At 37.6% G+C, this 13,441-nt stretch overlaps 1 protein-coding gene and 1 long non-coding RNA gene across 7 annotated transcripts in view; both read left to right on the top strand.

Annotated features, from left to right (window-relative positions):
• Nucleotides 1-13,441, top strand: part of nmo (serine/threonine-protein kinase nemo) — a 196,389-nt gene that overhangs the window by 17,355 nt on the left and 165,593 nt on the right. The window lies entirely within an intron of this gene.
• Nucleotides 11,318-13,223, top strand: LOC141482381 (uncharacterized). Of its 2 annotated transcripts, XR_012465491.1 has the most exons (3): nucleotides 11,318-11,901; nucleotides 12,204-12,507; nucleotides 12,840-13,223. It is a non-coding gene; the product is annotated as an uncharacterized lncRNA (long non-coding RNA). The 2 variants fall into 2 exon arrangements; XR_012465490.1 differs by lacking the exon at nucleotides 11,318-11,901 and having other exon boundaries at nucleotides 12,104-12,507.

The following is a 13,441-nucleotide window of genomic DNA, read 5'->3' as shown; positions in this document are numbered from 1 at the left end:
AATTCATAAAATTAATGTTCGAAGACATACTCAATTTGAATGTTTGTAATTGTTTTGGTTTTATGTCTAAATTAGGTGGACTAATACTTTATTCACATTCTCCGAGTGTCCGGCTCGTGAGCTTCTTTGTTTTTGATTATTTTAGCTTTTGAAGTAGACGTTCATGTTTTTAATTGTAGCCGCGAGGAAAAGAGTTCAGCTCGCACGCGGTCTATTTCCTAATTGCGTAATTACTTTTTTAATTGGTGTCTCACGTTGGCAAGCTCAGACACAAAAGAAAGCAGTGAATCTTCAAAATTTGTTGTGGAAGCCCTCAACCCCTCTTTGTATTAGCGTACGTGACATCAATGTATTCATTATTTTTAAATTTTTGATTTGTAACGTTGTCAGACTCATAAGGCCCTCGTTAATTTTTATGCTGAGTACAAATTGAGAAATCATGAGATATCCAGAAAATAAAACGTAAACAGTTATTCGATCTGAAGCTTCTAACGGAAGCGTTTAGACTTGCAGAAAATATTCATTAATAATTCAGTTTTTGGAAAAACCATAGAAAACATCTTGATAGGTAGAATTAGAACCACACAAGTAATCTTTTTCGATCAAGCTAAAGTCTTTATTTATGCATGTGGATGAAACATTTCTTTCCGTAGTAAGGTACCATTGAATGAGTTCCTAGTACTAATTATTGCGTTAGTACAAGTTAGTTTTGTTCGTTCCTGATGATACTACTTGGTTGGCAAAACTGTCCCATCTTCAGGTCTGCTCACTAGTACATCCAAGATGGCGATGATTCCTTGGGTTTGCCGTTTCATTGTAAATTGAATTTTGGAGTTGAGGGAGTTCAGAAATGAAACAAATTCGTTTAGTTGCTCTTCACTCTGCTGTTATACCACGAATGTATCTTCACCATAACGTAGCCAACACGGACACTTCATCCGTTGCTTCATCAACTTTGATCATGGTTACCGCAGTAGTAGACGAAACGTCAGACTATGACAGAACCCAAAGAATGCCAGGAAGAGTATGACAAACACCTGTACTGGGAATAATAGTGTTAGAATGAGTGTCATGGAAGAAATGGACAAGTGAAACTCCCAAGCAGCAAAAAAGACTACAAGTGTAGTGATTCTCGAATTCACTACCACATGCCAGAATTCAGTAATTCAAATGTCATTCGACGAGGTTGTGATATGCCGTTCTGCCCTGTTTTTTGTGGAGCAAATACGAAATACCAAAATTTAATATAGAATATATTCCAAATTTCAAGGACGTATGAATGATTATTAGTTAATTCTCTTTATAATGACATCCATTCGTCGTTCGCAAACTGCGGGGCGTCTTTTTGTATGCGTCTAATTTTCGTGAGACCCCCCACCTTTGTTCAACCTCCCATTATCCGTCGCCTCAACCCCCTCGCATCTGAAAACCGGCTGTCACACGGCCAACGGATTTTTTCGGGGATAACCGCCTGCAATAATGCCTTATACTGATTTTATTAATGTCGACTGTGTATTGTAGGAGCGTCGCCACATAGTCCAGTCAAAGTAAGCGAAAAAGTGTAAGCTTACATTGATTCAAATAGGAATGAAAATTTGCTCAGGTCTCAAATTCACTGTTATGGATGAAATGTCAAAAGTTCAACCCGATCCCATGTGTGCTAAAAAAATTGGTAAAGGTCTAAAATATTGGTTAACGGTGGAGGTAAAGATCCACTGCAATCGGCAGAGATCTATTGTGGCTCATACCATTCTACTCTAGTCTGGCTTCGATTGCTTTCTGCTAATAAGATAGCACAGGTCCCTAGGCAGGTTTATACATTTGTCTTGAATCTACAGCAATGATCCTCATTAGCCAGTTCTGGGGAATTAGCAATACGCAATACGTTATGTATGTACAAATGCAATACGCATATATACAGACGGCTCAAAAACCAAAGAAGAATCAGGATGTAGAGTGTACTCCAGATCACTAAGCCTAAGGATTAAGTGGGGAATGTAAAAAAATACCAGTGTGGTTCAAACAGAACTGACTGTTATCTCAATCGCCACAAAAGAAATAACCAGGAAAGGAATTTCTGGCAAAAACATAACAAATTGCACTGATAGCAGACAAACCCTATTAGCCTTGAACAGACAACGTGTTACCTCAAGGCTAGTACTAGAGTTCCACCAAGATTTAGCCAAAGCATCGGTAGATAATAACATTATACTGAGGTGGATTAAAGGGCACGACAGGAGTAAAGGTCATCGCATTGTCGACTCTTTAGCCAAGGAAGCGGCTGGATTAAGAATTTTAGTACCTAGTGGCACCTACGACCCTGATGACTTCGACAATTGCGGAATTAGCCAAACGTCACACCCATGCTCAATCCCTAAAGAGATGAGATGAAATTAAAGGATGCAATCTTGCTACGATCACCCTTGGTGACCCTGGGAAGCTGGCGCCGAAGAAATATCTGGCGATGATCAGGAAAAATCTACGCTTAACAGTAGGATTTCTGACTGGCCCCTGTCAACTAAGGAAACACCTCCACAATATGGGATGTGGAGGGAAAGCAGGTCTAGCATTATTTCCATATTCACTGTCGGTATCGTTCAGATGGCACCGAAGATAACCAGGCGAACCTATTTCTGAACTTCAGAGAGCTTAACATGAGCTGTATGCTCCAAATCTTTCGGTCACCCGGTCCCCTTTGACATTCAATCAATGTTTTACCACCCGTGGGATCGTTGGAGATCTTATATATTTTATTTATAACAGTGTACCTGAGACGTGTACCAATTTTCAGCATTATGCGAATTATTGTAAATCGCTGTGACAATTTTCACCGGACTAATAGCTGGCTTTCCCGGTAGGGAGAGAGGAAGACTTCCCGAACAGTAGGCTATGCGACGCCGTTCCCGTGACGTCACGAGGGTGCGCTTCCGATCGATGGCGAGTGTGCGGGAGTGTGCCTTTGGCGCTCGACTAGGGGTGAAGGGTAACGCAAGTTCGAAGAGGGATGCGGGGAGTATTTCGTCAATTTTGTTTTCTTTTTGGCTTCGATGTTTTTTTGCTTGTTTGTATCAAACGTATTATTTTTGCCAGAGTTCCGATATCGTTCGGTTTGACTTATATATTTCATAATCTACTTCTTACAGGTTTATTCAAATTGAAGTTTCGCATGGAAAAAATGGGCAATCAAACATCAACTGCACATGACATCTGACACTAATGGCATACATAGGGTAGCCAACATAGAAAATGTACATTTGTTCCAAACAGAATTCTTATCCGATATAGTCGAATGAGTAACAGGAAAACAAACGAACCAATCTTACTGGGTAATAATAAACTGAAGTCAATATTGCTCTTATTGCTGACGTCTATTTTAATATCGACACCGTATACAATTGAAACAGATGATCGCACTTCCTTCCCAGGCCTGCGAACTCTCGAGAAAAGCGACGGTGCCCTTTTTTATCGAACTTCCGGCCACTTGATCGAGTGACCCGGCCGGTAGTGTGGGAAGCTCCTGAGGGGATGCCGTTTAGTGAGAGGGAGGAGAAGGAAGAGGTTGAATAATAACGTTCGTTACTGGATGCATAATTTAGCAATTAAAGGAGGTGCGGTTTGATTTCTGTGACGCGAATACACGCCTCGAAAAATAATCTTTGATGCATGTAAATCATGCGTGTGGATTGAGGAAGGGTTTGCGTTATTTGGTGTTCTCGGGTTTGATTTCTGGCTTCAAAACCAAATTATAACAACTTTTGTTACGCCCTTTCAATGAGGAATGAGGGGGTGTGTGGATAATGTCAATAACAATTTTCAAGAATTTGTGAACGCATCGAAAGTTGACAGCTGACTTACCGCTTGAGTTGCACGAGGCGTTCTCGATTGGCGTTAAGTATCGTCAGCGGTTGACGTAAAACTGATAGCAATTTCTTAGGCGTTTGTGTTGGTACAAGTTGCGAGGTCCAATAGCGTGCTTTTTTGATGATGATTGCCAAGTAACCATCTGTTCTCAGAAACTCACCCACTCAATTGCTGTCACCCGGTGATGATACGAAATGTCATTAGATGACGCCTTTGCTACCATTCGTCACCTATTGCGATATCTGTCTAAATAATCCGGTTTTGAAATACTAGCTCGTTGTCAATGCCGGGCAGGTCAGTTCAGACGGAATGAACTGCTTGAGGATCCCGAACAAACAAAATCCCTTCCAACTATTCATAAGCTCTGCTTGTAGTTGATTCGGCAGCATAAGCCACTCTCCCACCTGCAGACAGAGTCCTGAAGCAATTTCACAAGCACATAATTCGGGGTGGGAATCAGAATAATAAATATATGTTGAAGAGAGGTGTATTGTTGAAGTGAAACCATCAGACACCTGTGTAAGGGGCTAGTACTCTGAAACCGGTCTGTCGTTAGTCATCCCGACTAACTGAAAGCAATTTCAGCTTCCATTTTCATTAGGTTATTCTTCACAAGTCACCTCCAGAAAATAAAAGCTCAAATTTATTTCACTTTGGCGGGATGAATACAGGAGAGTACTTACTAGTTTCTCTTTAGAACTGGATGGACCAATTCGGGTTACTTGTGACTTGTGACCAATCTTTCAAATGGTAACTAGTGTGATTTTTATATGTAATAAAAAATTTAATGAGGGGTAAGTCGCTAAGCAGGAGCATTACCATTTCTTAATAATGCCAGCTGAGATGATGGCGAAACGTTGACCTTCAAAGAACTTTGACCAGATGAATACATTCAGTGAAAATCTGACATCTCTATCGCCATTGCTGTTGTACCACAAGAATCAGTTCTTGGAACAATTCTGTTTCTATTGTACATCTTTTTTTTATATTTGACTTCTATAGGTATGAAAGGAAAATTCACTTCGCTGATGATGATTCTCTGGCATAGTACAGTTACGAGGTTGCCTTTTATATTTCGGGATTACAGAACAAAAACAAATATTAATCAACGAAAACTTATTGTTTTTCAAAATATTCCCCATGAAGATCTATACACTTTTGTATGCGTTTGACCAATTGTCGAACCACTTTTGCCACTCTGATTGAGGTATCTCCAAAACATGCAGCAGCCGCTTCTTCAGGTGTCGAGAAACGTTGACCTCTCAGTTTGTTTTTTACGTGAGGGAATAAAAAGAAGTCATTCGGTGCCAAGTCAGGACTATACGGCGGATGACTCATCAAATCGATGTTTTGGGTGTTCAAAAATGCAGTTGTTTGAGCCGAAGTATGAAAGCTCGCATTATCGTGGTGAAGAGTGATCCGTCTTTGGCGGTTGGTTTTCCTGATTTCTTGGAAGACAACTGGCAAACAAATAGTTGTGTACCATTCGGAATTGACTGTTCTTCGTTGTTCTAGTGGTACGGTTGCGACATGTCCAGTTTTTCCGAAAAAACAGGCGACCATTTGCTTGGAAGTGCTTCGTCCGCGAACAACTTTTGTTGGATTTGGTCGACAGTCGACTGCTGCTGTTTACTTTCGAGCTCATACGCGTAGATCCACGATTCATCACCTGTAACGATGTCATAGACGTGTTTCGAAGCACCGCAATCGTATTTTTTGAGCATTTCCTTCGACCAATCGACACGAGCCTTTTTTGAGCGATTGACAAATTGTGTGGGATCCAACGCGAACAAATTTTTTTTGGCAGTCAAATGTTTATGAAATATTGAATGTATGCTTGTCCCACTAATGCCTAAGGTTGTCTCAATCTCACGATTGGTCACATGACGATCTTGCAATATCAGTTCGCGCACAGCATCAACGGTTTTCCGAACAACAATTGATTTTGGACGACCTTTACGAAAGTCTTAAGAGTGAACTACGACCACGATTGAATTCACCATACCATCGATAAATACTGGTCCTGAATGGAGCTTCATCGCCAAAATTGAATTAAGTTCATCCATGCACTGTTGCTGACTTAATCCACGTCGAAAGGTGTGAAAAATAATCGCACGAAAATGTTCACGATTTAATTCCAGTTTTGGTCCGATGATGAATCTTTTAATTCACTTTAATTAGTAAATAGCGCGTGTATGTCAAAACTTTCTGAGTACGTATAAGCTCAAAAATGTCCAACTTTACGATAGAGCTGTCAGTTGCCAGATTTCAACACTAGGGTTGCCAAATCCCGAAACATAAAAGGCAACCTATCGTACATACAGACTAAAGAAACTTGGTATCTGGGGACTAAATGAAAGATTAAAATATGGAACCATTCGACCGTGCTTGACCTGAATACAACAAAGGCTGACGTCTTACAAATATTGTGTGGTGATTAATTGAAGAACTCTGCATATCAACAGTCGAAAATGTGCACCGGCAGTGACATTTGACATTTCTTTATGGTGTTTCTAATGCAATTTCTTACTGATAAAAGAGAGCTTGTAAGAAAGACCTAAGCAATGTAAAGGTTGCCGATCGCTTCCAGTCTCTTTTTGTCTGTTTAGGAGTTTTTAAAAATCTCGTCGGACAACACTGGTTGTTCGGGTTTAGGACCTTGCGACATAACTTTCAACTAACGTTTCAAAATAGCTTTGAAACAGAAAGAGTATTATAAAACTAACTGGTTATTCGGCCCCAGTTTGCTTCGAGCAGGTAATTTATACGTCCAACCTCGTCTCAAATGGAGAAGCATCTGTCGTATTTGATTTTTTACCTCTTATCTTTGCTTTCGTAGAAAAACTAGCGAGATGAGATTCAGTTTCTGGCCTGGGTAGGCCTGTTTGTTTTATCGACTTTTGAGAAAACTTTAAATTTTCAGTAAAAACAATGATGGAAATATTAACCCAAGACAATGTCCAATATGAAACAAAATATGAATGAATAATAATTAGTAATTTCAACAAAAGTTTTAGTATTCAATCCACTGTATCTAACTGTAATACTAAAATAAGTGAAATTGCTTTGCTGTTTCAAATATATTAAATCAATTTTTTAAGTCGACCAACCTTTCAAGCGTGTAAAGACAAGTTCGGTTTATTTACAATTTTCACTGGAAAGCCAGGATTTTGCCGAGTGATTTCAGCGTGTCGTAACGGTTGTTCAGAAATATAGGTATGTCTGTTAAATATATTACAAAGTGATTAACACTTTCCGTGAAGTTTGACCCGATTACTGAATGTTTTGCACGTGTATAAAGTAAAACAAAAGTTTTGGATGAATCATGCCAAATAAAGGAGACAAAGTTATGTTTTGTCGTAGGCGTGAGTTCCAGGTGTATGTTTTGCAAGCGACATATTTTGACGATTTGTAAAAATCCACATCTGACCTTTTGCCGTATTGTATATATGTATGCTGTGATCACTAGAAGGGAAACAAATTAGTAATTCATTGAAGAGTTTTGAAATATCGAGAATATGCTCTTAAAAAAGGACCTCATTCTGACTAAAAAAGAAAGACAACACAAGAAGGAATTATAATTGATATATATTCTTAGGAATTTTTGTAGCAATTGTAAACTAGGTATATCCAAATAATAGAGCACACAAGATATGACCAATATTTGTTTTATTTCCTGCACTGAATACAAAAGAAATTAAAGATTAAACGAATTGACGACGCTCCGTTTATTAGGTTATTAGGTGCTTGCAAAGGCAATTGAAATTATGACATTTGTGATTGTGTGAGCATAAATAATTGTCATAAAGTCAGCAATATCGATCACAATGTTATTAAATACCGTGAGCGAGAAAATCGTAATACAATGAAGCCGTAATACAATTAGGCTGCGGTATATTGCGAAATCAATCCACTGCAGACGAAGAAGAAATTTAAAGGTTCGTTTTGGTTCAGAATTCGGTACAGTTCGATCATGTGCAGTTATTGTTTTCGTTCACTGAACTTCCATTGGAGGTGGGACTATCTAGAATTTTCAATTGGCATTTACGTACCAATGAAATTTTGGATTTGTGTTGTGTGTAGATCTGAAATTTCCTTTGTTAACATAACCTCATTCTTATTCCTCGTTTCATCTACAACTTTAATATTCGAACTGAACAACTAAGAAAAATTAATGTCATCACCCCCAACTACGAATCATGATTTTTTTGTTCTGAATTTTTATTTATGGAAACTGTTACAGAGCTTTTCTGTTAGTAGTAAATAGGCTATAGGAGTTCTAGATCAAAACCCCATGTATTTTCTTATGGAGGTTCATTCTGCAATTTTTGGTTCCTTTCAAGGTCACGCGTACGGCAGAGTCCAATCAGAGCGCTCCAAATTGTCACGTGACCCAGATGCATCGTCGCGAGTACACCACACTGGCGCCACCTATGAGTCACTAGCTGAACTATCTATTGGTTGAAGAAGGACACTGTGAACACTAATCCTAGCGCCACCTATGAGTCACAAGCTGAACTATCTATTGGTTGAAGAAGAACACTGTAAACACTAGACATATGGGTGTTGTCATGCGACGCAGTATGCGCAGTTGCCGGTTTTATGATGTCTGTCAATACGGATCGGTGTCTGTGCAACTGTCAAATGTCAATGAGGGTGCAGGACGGTGTCTGTGAGGGGGAAACGTGTGACGTCATCGACGCAGGATGGAACGAATATAGTAGCGATTTAAGCGTGGAACTCCGCCCCTCGGCCCCCTCGGTACTTCACCTAACCTATCGGCCCCCTTGGTATTCCACCTAACCTATCAGCTCCCTCGGCCCCTTCAGTCACGTGATTTTAATTAAAAAAAGCTTATAGTTATGAGATTCGAACCTGGGTCGTCCGCGCCGTAGACATTGTCCTTAGCCTCTACACCATCGTAAGATATTGAAGTTAACTGCGAATGTTGGGTATTTACAGCGTTAGTTTTGTCGGGACCGAAATTGACTCATTCATTATACTTGACAGCATTTTTATTTTTGATTTCCATAGAATGTAATTGTCATTATCATATTGAAGATAGGAAAATATACTTAGATTTGGGAAATAATTAATATTTAATGTAAAGAGGTGCATGTGTGTGTAAGAGCGAGAGGCGCGTGTGACGTAATCGATGCACAAATTTACGGGGCTTTGCGTATATTGAGAGATTCATTATAATAAATTATCGTACAGAATTGTTTCATGTCCTGTTATCAGTAACCGCACAAAAATAAGCGCTCGATTCATCGATACAAAAGTATATGGAAAAAACAAAAGTTATAGAACACAGAGAGTCATCTATGAGTCACTAGCTGAACCATCTATTGGTTGAAGAAGGACACTGTAAACACTAGACTCATAAGACGGCATCTGTCAAATGTCAATACATGCCAGCATGGCAGGTTCGGCGTTGCCAGTTGTACAATAAATCAATGGTTATGTAGTAATGTAGCGTTGCCGGTTTTGGAACTACTCGATGAAAATTGGAAGCGTGAAAGTGATATATTAATAATAATGAATCAGATTAAAGAAAAAATATGACAACCTGCGATCCGTCATTGTATACGGGGTGTCTCAAAATACATCATTGAAAAATAAATATGAGGTCGAAGTGTACAGGGTGCGTCAAAATATATCATTTAAGGAAAAAAACATGTCGATTTGAAATATGATATTAATGTGTATACAGGGCGTTTCAAAATACATCATTTAAGAAAAAAAACATGTCGATTCAACAGAAGTCTAGCGTTCCAACATGTCGGAAGTCTCGTATCTTTGTTAACCAAGTTAGCATCATCAGGAGAAAGAGGAGATCCAAAAGTGTCGAGAGGTTGAGTTTAGTGAACTCAACGTGAGGGCGCGAATGGGGGAGCGAAGTATTCGACAATGACATTTCAAAATACGTGGTTTTCCGTGCGTTTTCGATCGTTTTTCGTGCGTTTACGATCGTTTTTCGTGCGTTTACGATCGTTTTTCGTGCGTTTTCGACCGTTTTCCGTGCGTTCATTCGTTACCGTTTCATCGTTATTGTCGTAACGGTTTTTCGTGTTTCAATATGACAGTCATTTATCACTTAACGCGTTTCGCTAACCAAGTTAGCATCATTAGGAAATGACTAACGTACATGCTTTGTCATATGAAGATTCATTTTGCGAATTTTCAGACTCTTGAACGGAATCTTGTGGAACACCCAACCTAACTTCCGTTACAGAGTAGTGTCGGTCAGCCAATCAGAATTAAAAGCTTGAAAGTGACGTAGTCAGCGTGATAGGTGGTGGCGTGTGTGATAATGAATGAGTTATTACGAAGAATAATAGCGCAACTGTCAGAAGGGCACTGAGTTGTATATTTACTAATAATGATCGGATCGTCGCATACGGCATGTCAAATGAAAGGATAAGAAATGGAGAATTCGTCGACAGAGAAAAAACAAATATGGCGTAATGAATATAATATCCAACGCCTAATGTGAAATAACATAGGAAGAATTGCAAATTCAACAAAAATCACTGAAAAAACTTGTAATTAAAAATTGTTGGGTTATGAACAACTATAAGTTTATTCCAATTGCAGAAGCTTGATTCAAAACGCAGAATTTATTGACAAAAAAATTAAAAAAATCATTGGATACTGAAACATATGATATATTTGGATTCCTTAGGGTGAGAAGGTTTCGAATCCATCAAAAAACGACCACTTCCGGTTTTCACTTCCGGTCCTCCGATTTCGATGATTTCAACATCAATGGATTCGTTTAGATGTCATGAAACATAATTAATCATTTGTCGAAGCCAAAAGGGCCTTATAACCTATTTTCATTATACTAGCAGCAACGGACCGATGTGGGTACTCATTTCAAATGATTTCATTTGTAGATTATGAAAAGTATAATATCGAGCATCTAATATGAAATAGCATAGAAAGAATTGCACATTTAAAGAAAATCATTAAACATATTTGAAATTAAAAGTTGTTGGGTTATGAACAACTACGAGTGTAATGTAATTGCAAAAGTTTGATTCAAAACACATAATTTGTTAACAAAAAAATGAAATAATCATCGTATACTGAAACATATGGTATTTTTGGATTCCTTAGGGTGAGAAGGTTTCGAATCCGTCAAAAACAGGTCACTTCCGGTTTTCACTTCCGGTCGTCCGATTCCGATGATTTTGACATCAATGGATTCCTTTAGATGTCAAAAAACATAGTTAATCATTTTACGAAGCCAAAAGGACCTCATAACCTATTTTCGCTATACTAGTCGCAACAGGTCGATGTGGGTACTCATTTCAAATGATTTAATGTGTAGACTATGAAAAATATAATATCGAGCGCCTAATGTGAAACAGCATAGGAAGAATTGCAAAGAGAATCATTGAAAAAACTTCCGATCGCCACGTACATCATGTCAAATGAAAGAAGAAAAATTGCAGAATTCATCGACAACGAAAAAATAAATATGGTGCAACATGTCAGAAGGGCACTAACCCACATCTTCATTAATGATAACTGAATCTCAACGTGCAGCAAATCAAATGAAAGGAAAACGAATGCAGAATTCATCAACAGAGAAAAAAAACCAAGACGATGCCAAGAGGGCACAAAGTTGTATCTTCACTAATAATAGTCGCATCATCACATGTAGCACTTCAAATAAAATGGGGAAAAAAGCAGAATTCATGTGTTTGTTGCGCTATTCAAATCCAAGGTGACATGGATCAATGTCAACGCTGAATATGCATATAACAAAGACTCTTTGATTTTCTTTTGTTTCATTTCAGAATATGTCATCACTAATTTTTATATTCAAACCCAAAGTGACATTGATCACTGTCAATGTCGAATCTACATCCGGAGATATGCAGTTCTCAAAGCGACGAAACAAAGGCTCTTTGTTTCATTTTAAAATATGTCATCACTTATTTTACTATAAATACGTCATGCATGGCGAAATGAGTTAGTTGCATCCGTTGAAAGTGATACCAGTGACAAGTGCACCGATTCTATTTGAAAGTAAGTGTTTTAGGTTTGACTCTTTCCTCAGATGAATTTATTCAAATGTAATTTAATTGAAAATTGGTGAGAATTGTTGAATCATTTGATTTCCAAAATTTTTTTCGATATATATATATATATATATATATATATATATATATATATATATATATATATATATATATATATATATATATATATATATATATAATATGTTGGATGATTTCAGTCAAATGTTTTACATGTCGTGGTTTGTTTGAGATAGTATTCGCATATATTGTGAATCAAAACATAAAGCTTTCATTTTTTATTTTTCACAGATGGATTTACAAAAGTTGAATGCAAGTTCGATCGTGAAGAGAAAGCCAAGTATCAAAGTAGCAGATTTGCCTGTGGAGATGCCGCAGAGGATATTCACTGCCAAAATCGTGAAAGGAAAATTTGGTGAGGCGGTCTTGTTAGATTTGGGAGATAAAGTATCATTTCTGCCCCACCGAGTGACGGAGGCGTATCGTCCTCACTTAGAAGAATTTTCATTAGGAAAATACGCTATTGTGTTCAAAGGGTTAATGGACATTGGGAAACCGAATCTTGTCGTTTCATTTGAAATTGTACGAAATTAAGGTTAGTACTGTTTCCAATTTTATAGGCAAAGAGTTTTTGGATGTATACAATATTTTTCATTCGGGTCAAAAATTCTTACTCACAGATATGATCCGCATAAAGTAGTGTTTTCATACAATATATTTCCTTCACTTAGTACGTGCAGAATATGTGTTTTAAATTCTTTATTTTGAATGACACTTGATTTTTTATTTTCATTATAAGTGTAGCAATTACTTCATGAAAGACATTACCCTCTCTGTTGGCAAAAAATTTTTTTCAGTGTATGTTTTTATTGAAAAATCGAATTTATTTCAGTGTATTTTTTTACTGAAAAATCGAATTTATTTCAGAATAATACATCAACGTGTGCAGTATCAGTCAGAGTCATCTCAACAACAACATTCAAAACCGTCATAGCAACCTTTCCAGAACGAGATTCAAATCTCAGCAGTTTCCATTTTTTTCAGTCTATAGTTGCACATTATGAGGCTAGAATTTGTCGATATTCAGTGATTTGTTGGACAAACTGCGTCTATTCAATATATATACAACCGTAGTGAATTTGGAAGACTTTGAAGATTCATCGTGGTGTGTTCCAAAATTCAAGAAAAACACGCCGTTCTGTATGGGTCATTTCAAAGGAAATTTGTTCAGCTGCAGTCTCAATAACGTTGATATTTTATATAAATGGCTTTATAATATACTACCAAAATAAATAAAATACATATCACACACATCTTTTTTTGAAAATGAAAACTTATCTTATGCAGGGAAAGTTGTCAAAAATATGCAATAACAAAAAATTATATACCAGATTTTATAGAGATGAAGAAACATCATATTGAAAGATACTAGGTTGACAAAAACAGGACATTTTAGAAATAAAGGAAATAAGTTTGTCTGTCATTTCAAATTCTGATTCGTTGGGTCGATATAACAAAAATGGCATTTT

Source organism: Leptinotarsa decemlineata, unplaced genomic scaffold, assembly GCF_025532065.1.
Source record: "Leptinotarsa decemlineata unplaced genomic scaffold, Ldec_3_MD MMD2_tig00001064_RagTag_RagTag, whole genome shotgun sequence".
In the NCBI taxonomy this organism is placed as follows: domain Eukaryota; kingdom Metazoa; phylum Arthropoda; class Insecta; order Coleoptera; family Chrysomelidae; genus Leptinotarsa; species Leptinotarsa decemlineata.
Note: the sequence above shows the minus strand (reverse complement) of the source record. Positions and strands in the feature narration are given on the sequence as shown.